This window comes from Arachis stenosperma, chromosome 5, assembly GCF_014773155.1.
Source record: "Arachis stenosperma cultivar V10309 chromosome 5, arast.V10309.gnm1.PFL2, whole genome shotgun sequence".
NCBI classification, from domain to species: domain Eukaryota; kingdom Viridiplantae; phylum Streptophyta; class Magnoliopsida; order Fabales; family Fabaceae; genus Arachis; species Arachis stenosperma.
In genome coordinates this window covers 46,521,664-46,531,199 of record NC_080381.1, presented here as the reverse complement: position 1 = coordinate 46,531,199, position 9,536 = coordinate 46,521,664, and the positions used below count along the sequence as shown (strand labels likewise).

General features: G+C 36.7%; 1 pseudogene; it reads right to left on the bottom strand.

The window, feature by feature from the left end:
• Nucleotides 1–3,450: 3,450 nt before the first annotated feature.
• Nucleotides 3,451–7,803, bottom strand: LOC130980765 (uncharacterized; annotated as a pseudogene).
• Between the last annotated feature and the right edge of the window lie 1,733 nt (nt 7,804–9,536).

The window sequence follows — 9,536 nt, the reverse complement described above, 5'->3', positions numbered from 1 at the left end:
TCCAAATGTTCTAACACAAAATTTGACTCCTTCTTCTCCACTGAATTTTCTAATTTCTCCTTCACGCTTTGCTCTTCTTTTGACTTTTCACATGTGGTCACAGAAGTACCTTGAGTATTCAAGCATTGGTGGGCTAAAGTATGCACCACCTTGGTCAAATTGGTCACAAACTCAAGTGTATCCCACTTCATGGCTTCTTGTCCTTGAAGTAACAAAGTGAGAGGATCGTCTATTGGGGTTTGGGGTGAGTAAGAAGGTTCATTATTTTGGAGAGAGGGTTCATAATAGGAAGGTGGTTCTTCTTGGTAAGGTTGTGGAGATTGTGTGTATTGAGGTGGTTCTTGGGAGTAATCTTGATAGGGTTGTGGTGGTTCTAAGGGTTCTTGTTCATAATGGTCATAAGAGTATGGTATGGGGGTTTGGTCATATGATGGATATGGATCATAGGGCGGTGTTTGGTAATGAAAGGCTTGTGAGAATGGTTGAGGTTCATGTTGAGGATGAGATTCATAGGTATATGATGGTGATTGTTGAGTGTCACAAAAAGAGTCATCATAGCCGTTAAATTGACATGCATTAGGATGGGAATTATACCTATAATTGTCCGGAGGTCGTTGCCAATAGGAGTGATCAATTCCTTGAGGCTCCTCCCATCTTTGTTGGTTCCATCCTTGGTACATGTTGCCATTAAAGTCCACATTTCCTACAACACAATTAGAACCAAACTCAAAGCCAAAGTGAGAATTCATAGTGAGAGAGCAAAAGAAAACTAACAAAAATTAAGAAAAAACAAAAGATAAACCTATTCACAATATTCACATATGTACAATAACCAATAACATAACACCATTGCAAATCTCCGAAAACGGCACCATTTTGATGATTAGGATTTTTGACGGTTTAGAATTTCACAAATGAAATCTCGTTGAAGTATAGTCTCTAAACCAACAATAATCCTTTCATGCAAAAATTTGTTTGTCACATGTACAAACCCCTAAAATCTATAAACCGAAGTATTTAAACCTCGGGTCGTTCTCCCTAGGATTTACAATAAAGTGTCTTGTTATTGGTTAGAAATGTGTTTTGGGGTTTTGGATAAGAAGCATGAAAAGTAAATGGCAATGAAAATAAACTAACAACTATAAAAGGCTCTTGGCAAGGTATGAAAGTTAGAAGTCCTATCCTAGTTATCCTTCTCAATTGTGATGAGAATTGTTCATTGCTACCACTTAGTTAACACTTACTAAATAAAGGAAAGTCAAGTGGATGAATTGACTTGAGCTACAAGTCCTAGCCAACTCCCAAGGAAAGACTAGCTTTAGTGCACTCCAAACCAATTAGCTCCAATTACCAATCAACAAAGGAATTAGATAACTCGAGTGTCATTAATTACTCTACCTAGGCCAAGAGGAACAAAATCTATACTATATCTAGAAGAGGCATTTCAACAAACACATAAAAGGCAATAAAAGTAAACAACATAAATTGCAATAATTAAAGAGAGATCTAACTACAAAGGTAAGAGATCAATAATAGAAAAGCAAAGAAGAACAATTATTATGAATTACCTCTTATTGAATTGAAAGAAAATGGAAGGAACAATAGTAGATCTACAACTAAGTATAAGAACAACATAAAGGAAATTACAACAAAAGAATAGAGGAAGATGAATGTGACAATAAGGAATTGAGAAGATAGAAGTAGAAGAATGCATGAATTAAAATCTAGATCTAAGAACTAAACCTAATCCTAATCCTAATTCTAGAGAGAAGTGAGAGCTTCTCTCTCTAGAAACTAACTCTAAAACTAAACTATGACTAATGATTAAAAGTATGAAAAGTATGTCAAGTATCCTGATTCCTCTTCAATCCTTGACTTAAATAGCATCAGAAATGAGTTGGATTGGGCCCACAAGGCTTCTAAAATCGCTAGCCACGTGTTGCATTAAGTGGGTCATGTGCCACCATCGGCGCGTCCGCGTACCGTGGGCGTGCACGCCCTTATGCACGATGCGACTATGGCAAATCTTATATCGTTTCGAAGCCCCGGATGTTAGATTTCCAACTCAACTGAAACCGCATCATTTGGACCTCTGTAGCTCACCTTATGGTCGTTTAAGTGCGAAGAGGTCGGCTTGACAGCTTTCCGGTTCTTTCATTTCTTCATGAGTTCTCCAACTTTTCATGCTTTCTTTCTTCATTCCCTTGATCCAATCTTTGCCTTCTAAACCTTAAATCACTTAACAAACATATCAAGGCATCTAATGGAATCAAGGTGAATTAAATTTATTTATTTTAAGACCTAAAAAACATGTTTTCACTCTTAAGCACAATTAAGGGAGAAGTTATAAAACCATGCTATTTTATTGAATAAATATGGGTAAAAGGTTATAAAATCCCCTAAAATTAATACAAGATAAACCCTACAAATGGGGTTTATCAGAACAGCAGACTAGAACCAGAGAATATGCAGAAACAAAGACAACATTCATTCTACACAGTTTTGAGTTTTTAGATCTAGTTTTACTCCTCCTCTAGGTTTTCCTTCTCTGAAAACAATTGATACTTTTAGGATTTTATTTTTCTACTATTTTTGGCATTAGGATATTGAGAAGAGTCATTGCCTCATCAAGACTTCGTCACTCTAGTTCGTTTTCTTAACTTGGTTTTATTCTTCCATGTTCTTTGCTTTGTTCAATTTTATCATTTAAATATTTTTATGATTATTTAATACGAGAATTATTCCTTTCATTTTAATCCATTTTACATTCCAATAATCATGTCTTCTTTTAATTCCTTTTCATATGTTATGGATTTGTTATTTACAATGAGCGAGTAGTTCCCCTCACTTGATGGGGAGTTGATTGAAAGGAACTCTTGAGTTGGAAGGATTGAAGGAGAATTTGTAATTGGGATAATTATTGGATTGCTCTATAGTCACTAATACCAACTCATTTTTATTAATTGAATTGCAACTTGTGAACAGACATAGCATTCCAATTTGTTCGACTTTCCCTTACTTAGTAAGGGATAATTAAACAAACCAATCTTTAATTATCAATTACTCTGAGAGAATTCCAGCAACATTAGAGATTCTAACTGATCAACTCCCAGTCAAGGCTTTTTATTTACATTATTCAATTCTATTAACTTTAAATTTTCCTGTTACAAAATTCACTTCTTTGAAAACCTCTGGTTAATAAAATAGCACACTTTCTGTAACTCGTTAGGAGACGACCTGGGATTCATACTCCCAGTAATTTTTAATTTAAATTTTCTGTGACACATTTTAAATTGATAGGCAGATTTTGGTGAGTTAAGAACTATACTTACAACGCAACCATTTTAATAATTTTTAATTCACCAATTTCCGCTCACATCACACGCACGGATGCTGGAATGTCCAAACTCCATTTCTTCATGGTTTCTTCCCTTTTGCATGCTCCTTTTCTCACTTCTTCAACCCATACTTGCCTTGAAAACCTGAAATCACTTAACAAATACATTAAGGCATCAAATGGGATTAAAGTGAATAGAATTTAACAATTAAAAGGCCCAAAAAGCATGTTTTCACTTTCAAGCAGAATTTAGGAAGAAATCATGAAACTATGCTATTTCATTGAATAAATGTAGGAAAAGTTGATAAAATTCACCCAATTAGAGTAAATAAATACCATAAAATGTTGATTTATCAGAGAGAGATCAGAAACATTAAAGGTAGCAGAGATATTATACTCACCTGGTAGGTCAATCTTGTAGGCATTATCATTGATCTTCTCAAGCACTTGGAATGGACCATCCCCTTCAGCATCAAGTTTAGAGTTCCTTTGAGTAGGAAATCTCTCCTTCCTCAAATGTATCCAAACCCAATCTCTGGGTTCAAAGACTACATGCTTTCGGCTCTTGTTAATCCTTTCAGCCATAGCTTTATTCTTCCGCTCAATTAGGTCACGAGCCTTTGCATGTATTGCTTTAACCTTCTCAGCCTTGCTTGTTCCATCTAAGCTAACTAGATCACTCAAAGGTAAAGGTATTAAATCCAAGACAGTTAGAGGATTAACCATAGACAAGTTCAAAGGGTGAAAAACTAGTGGAAGAATGGATTTTTCTATTATAAGCAAACTTAATAAAAGGTAAACAATCTTTCCAGGTTTTCAAATTCTTACCAACAACAGGACGCAATAAGGTTCCTAATGTCCTGTTTACCACTTCAGTTTGACCATCAGTTTGAGGGGTGACAAGTAGTTGAGTATAACAATTTTGTTCCTAACTTTCTCCATAAAATTTTCCAAAAGTGAATTAAGAATTTGACATCACGATCAGAAATAATAGTTTGGGAAACACCATGAAAGCGCACAACTTCTCTAAAGAATAGGTCAGCAATATTTGTGGCATCATCAGTTTTATGGAAAGCAATGAAATGAGTCATTTTACTAAATCTATCTACCACAACAAAAATGCTTTTTCGACCTCTCCTAGTTCTAGGCAAACCAAGAACAAAATCCATAGAAATATCAACCCATGGATGCACAGGAACAGGTAAAGGAGTATACAAGCCATGTGGTAATGAGTTAGATTTAGCTTGTTTACATACAATGTATTTGGCACAAAACTTTTCAACATCTTTACACAAGTGGGGCCAGTAAAAATGCTTAGATAAAACATCCAAAGTCTTATGCACACCAAAATGACCCATCAAATCTCCACTATGTGATTCTAGAACAAGTAGCTCCCTAATAAAACAAGTAGGTACACAAATCCTATTACCCTGAAAAAGAAAACCATTATGCTTATAGAATTTGTTATGTGCACCGTGTTCACATGTAGCATAGATAGAGGTAAAATTAGAATTAGTTGCATATAATTCCTTCATACAGTTAAAACCTAACAACTTAGAAGTACGGGTTGTGATTAAGGAATACCTTCTAGATAATGCATCAACAACCACATGCTCTTTACCTTTCTTATAGGCAATTATGTGTGGAGAGGATTCAAGGAATTCTATCCATTTTGCATGTCTCTTGTTCAGCTTTCGTTGGCCCTTCAGGTGTTTGAAGGATTCATGGTTAGTATGCACCACAAATTCCTTAGGTAGCAAATAATGCTGCCACACTTTCAAAGCTCTCACCAAGGAATAAAGCTTTTTATCACAAGTTGAGTAGTTGAGACGGGCTCCATTCAACTTCTCACTGAAATAGGCGATGGCTTACTTTTAATGCATCAAAATAGCTCTTATACCAATCCCGGAAGCATCACATTCTATTTCAAAAGTTTTTGAAAAATCTGGTAAAATAAGAATGGGGGCAGAACACAATAATTCTTTCAAGGTGTTAAAGGCAAGTTCTTGTTCTTGATCCTATTTAAAGCTGACATGTTTCTTGATGATTTCAGTTAAAGGAGCAGCAATAGTGAAAAAATCTTTAACAAACCTCCTATAAAAACTCGCAAGACCATGAAAACTTCTAACATCAGAGACGCTTTGAGGTGTGGGCCATTCTCTAATAGCCTTCACCTTTTCATCATCTACCTCAATCCCTTCAAAACTTTTCACAAAACTTAAGAACACGACTTTACTTAGATAGAACGAGCACTTTTGAAGATTAACATACAATTTTTCCTTTCTAAGTACCTCTAAAATAGATTGAACATGCAAAATATGATCATTAAGATATTTACTGTAGATAAAGATATAATCGAAATAAACAACTACAAATTTACTTAAAAATTCTCGCAAAACATGGTTCATTAATCTCATGAATATACTAGGTGCATTAGTCAATCCAAATGGCATAACTAACTACTCACACAAACCATATTTAGTTTTGAAAGGTGTTTTTCATTCATTACCAAGTTTTATTCGTATTTGATGATAACCACTCCTTAAATCTATTTTAGTAAAAATAACAGAACCATGCAATTCATCAAGCATATCATCAAGTCTAGGAATAGGATGGCGATACTTTACCATAATCTTGTTTACAGCTCTGCAGTCAACGCACATCCTCTATGAGCCATCCTTCTTGAGCACCAACAGTACCGGAACAACACAAAGACTCATGCTTTCTCTCACAAAACCCTTAGCCAAAAGGTCCTCAACTTGCCGTTGTAGTTCCTTCGCCTCCTCAGGATTGGTCCGGTAAGCTGGTCGATTAGGAATACTTGATCCGGAGAAAAAGTCAATTTGATGCTCGTTGCCTCGTAACAAGGGTAAACCTGGGAGCATCTCCTCCGGAAAGACATCTCCAAATTCCTGCAAAAGTGAAATAAAATCACTAGGCAGTTCATGGTTAGTTTCAATGGTAGATAGTAAAGACTCTCTAAATCTCACTAATACTAATGTTTTTTTCCTTAATCTAGCATGCTTCAGAACCCTCTCTTTTGCATAAAAAAAACATCTTGTGAGCACTTTCACTCTCTAAAGATTTTTCTCTCTTACAACTCTCTATTTCACTCAAACCCTAGCTTTTTTTATCACTCTTTTCTTCTCTCAAAGCCCTCTCTTTACCCTCTTATTTTTCAATTTTCTCACATCCTAAAGACACTTTTGTGGATTCGCGCATGCTCTATTGCTCCAAGTAAACTTCTTTAGGGGATAAAGATGCAAGGGTAATCTTCTTTCCAAAGTTGGTAAAGGAGTATCGATTTGTGAAACCATCATAGACCACCCTCCTATCATGCTGCCATGGATGTCCTAGGAGTAGATGACAAGCCTGCATGGGAACTATATCACAAAGTATCTAATCACTATATTTCCTAACAGAGAACTATACGGGGCTTGCTTCATAACCTTCAATTCACCAACATCACTTAGCCACTCTAGTTTTTAAGTGTTAGGATGTTTGGTGAATTTTAATCCCAATTTTGTGATCAATGTAGAGCTAGCAATGTTTGTATGACTTTCAGCATCAATGATCATGAGTCCAACCTTGCCTCCCAATAAAACTTTTGTATGAAAGATTTTCTCATGCTACTTTAAATGATCGTCCTTAACTTGTACATTTAAGATTCGCTTAGTAACAAGGGCCTCTCCACTAACAACATACTCAACGATATCAGAAGTATCTGTAGCATCATCCGCATCTGGCATGTCCTCATACTTATCTAAGTTATCATATTCTGAGAAAATATCATTCGCTTTAATGACCATGGTCCTTTTATTTGGACACTTGGAAGCATAATGGCCTAATCCGCGGCACTTAAAGCAGGTAATATCACGATGTCGTGCAGGAAGTTTAGAAGTGAAATTAGGCGTGTGCGTCTTTCTGTACTGGTCTATAGGCTTCTCCTTCGATTCGATAGGTTTGGATCCAGTCTTTTTCCTGAAATTAGCACCTCTAGAATCCCACCTTGAAGTAGGGTTGGAAGAAGTATGCAGCCTTTTCACCTTTTGCTATTTTTTCACCTTCATAGCCAGATTCACCAGGTCTTCCATATTCATAAATGGGTGACATTCAACAGTATTTGCAATATCTCGGTTCAACCCACTCAAGAAACATGTCATAAAAGCCTCAGACTCCTCCTCAATATTTCCTTGGATTAGCAGCATCTTGATCTCCACAGACTTAGAACCTTGGTATAACCGTTGGAGCCGTTGATGTAGCTCCAAGTAGTAGTAAGAAGGGACAAACCGTTGTCGCATGACCTTCTTCATCTTCTCCCAAGATTGAATTGGTGGTTTTTCATTCTGTCTTCTCTTTTTGACCAGCTCAGCCCACCAGACAAGGGCATAATCCGAGAATTCCACAGTCGCTGGTCTTACCTTTTTCACATCAGAGTAGTTGTGACATTGAAAAAGGAGCTCCATGTAACACCCTATCACACAGAGCTTTATACCTAGGACGTAAAATAGAGGTGGCGAGGTGCTACGACCTCCAAAATAAAATACATACATATAATAGGAGAAAGAATATAATAAACTAGGAGCCTTGAAAAATAGGTAAAAACGAAATCGCAAAATAAAAAGCGCAATGCTCAAGAAACGAGATTACTTACGTGTGAAGAAAACTAAGGTTTAAAAGCATAACTAAATAGGTAATAGGAATAGAGAGACAACAAAAATATAACAAGCTCCTGACTCAGCCTGCGAAACTAAGGTTGGCCGAAGAATATTTACATACATATGTACATATCCCAAAATACCCAAAATATAAAGATAAAACTTTAACTCTTCTTAAACCTCTAAGAGGAACAAAATAAAGTAGCTGTTCGGAGAGTTAAGTACATATATAAACATAAACTATACATACAAAGAAAACCCAGAAAACCGCACCGCTACAGAAGTCCAGACGCCTACCGAGGAGCCTCTCGACCTGCATCTGAAAACAACAACACAGTGTGGGTGAGAACTGGAGATTCTCAACATGGTAAAGGTACCACGAACATAATATATAAGGTCTTGGGAATTCTAGAGGCAATCCTAGAACGCCGACACTCAGATTATAAACCTTAAGTACTAAATAGAAACCACAAAGGGGTAGGTGTTCTAAGGAAAATCTAAACTCAGCTTAACTTAATCTTAACCTTACATTGACCACCTTTCCTCCATTCCTCTGTCTCCAGTGAGTTTTCACAGACAGACAAACAGACAATTGCAAGCATAGGTAGGAGGCAAGTAGTGCAAGTAACAAATATAGCAATTAACAAAATATATACAATTAGGCACTCCCAAATAATGCATAGCAAACAAAAAAACATAATGCACATGATGTATGCCTATCCTATGGCTGATGAGGCTCATCTGTCGATTATCCAGCCAACCCAACAAGTCCGAAACCCTTAGACTGTCCCTCGTTGCGCATCCCCATGAGTCTATGCATAGCTTTTTCTCATTTCATTCATACATTCATACATTCATATATAACTTACTCAATGGGGGATATCCATTCTCAGGAATTTATACGTGCCCGGTCACCCTTACGACGTAAGGTCAATAGAGTATCAAGTCTCAACCTGGAACACGTGGTGGCAAGCCACGGCTCTGTACCCAGGGAAACTCGTATCTCAGATAACATTAAATTCATAAGCCGCATAATATTCATAACCATTCATATTCATTACATAATCATTCATCATAGCCATGGCAATATATAGCCATCATACACACACATCTTCCTCAAACAACTCATCACTTTTAACCTTTACTTCATCCCCAAGTTACTTCTATTTCCTAGCTTCAACTAACTACTAGGCTTATTATTATATTATATAACTAAAAGAATGAAAATAGAGGTTTAGAAGTTTAAAATTTTGTTTAAAAACACAAAATCCAGTTTTGCAGAAAACAGAGGCCACGCGCACGTGTCAGCCACGCGTACACGTAGGCGTGCAAGTTTTGCCCATGACGCGTACGCATTGGCTTGTTCGCGTACGCATGCATGGGAGGCAGTAGCCACCACATGCGAATGAGGGTTCCACGTACACAAAAGTATCATATCACGTATACGCATGGGCGTACATTTTACCAAAAATTTTACTAAGTCTGAAATCTGCAGATTCACCATTTTAAACCCCAAACTTCCGACGCGAATAACTTTTTGC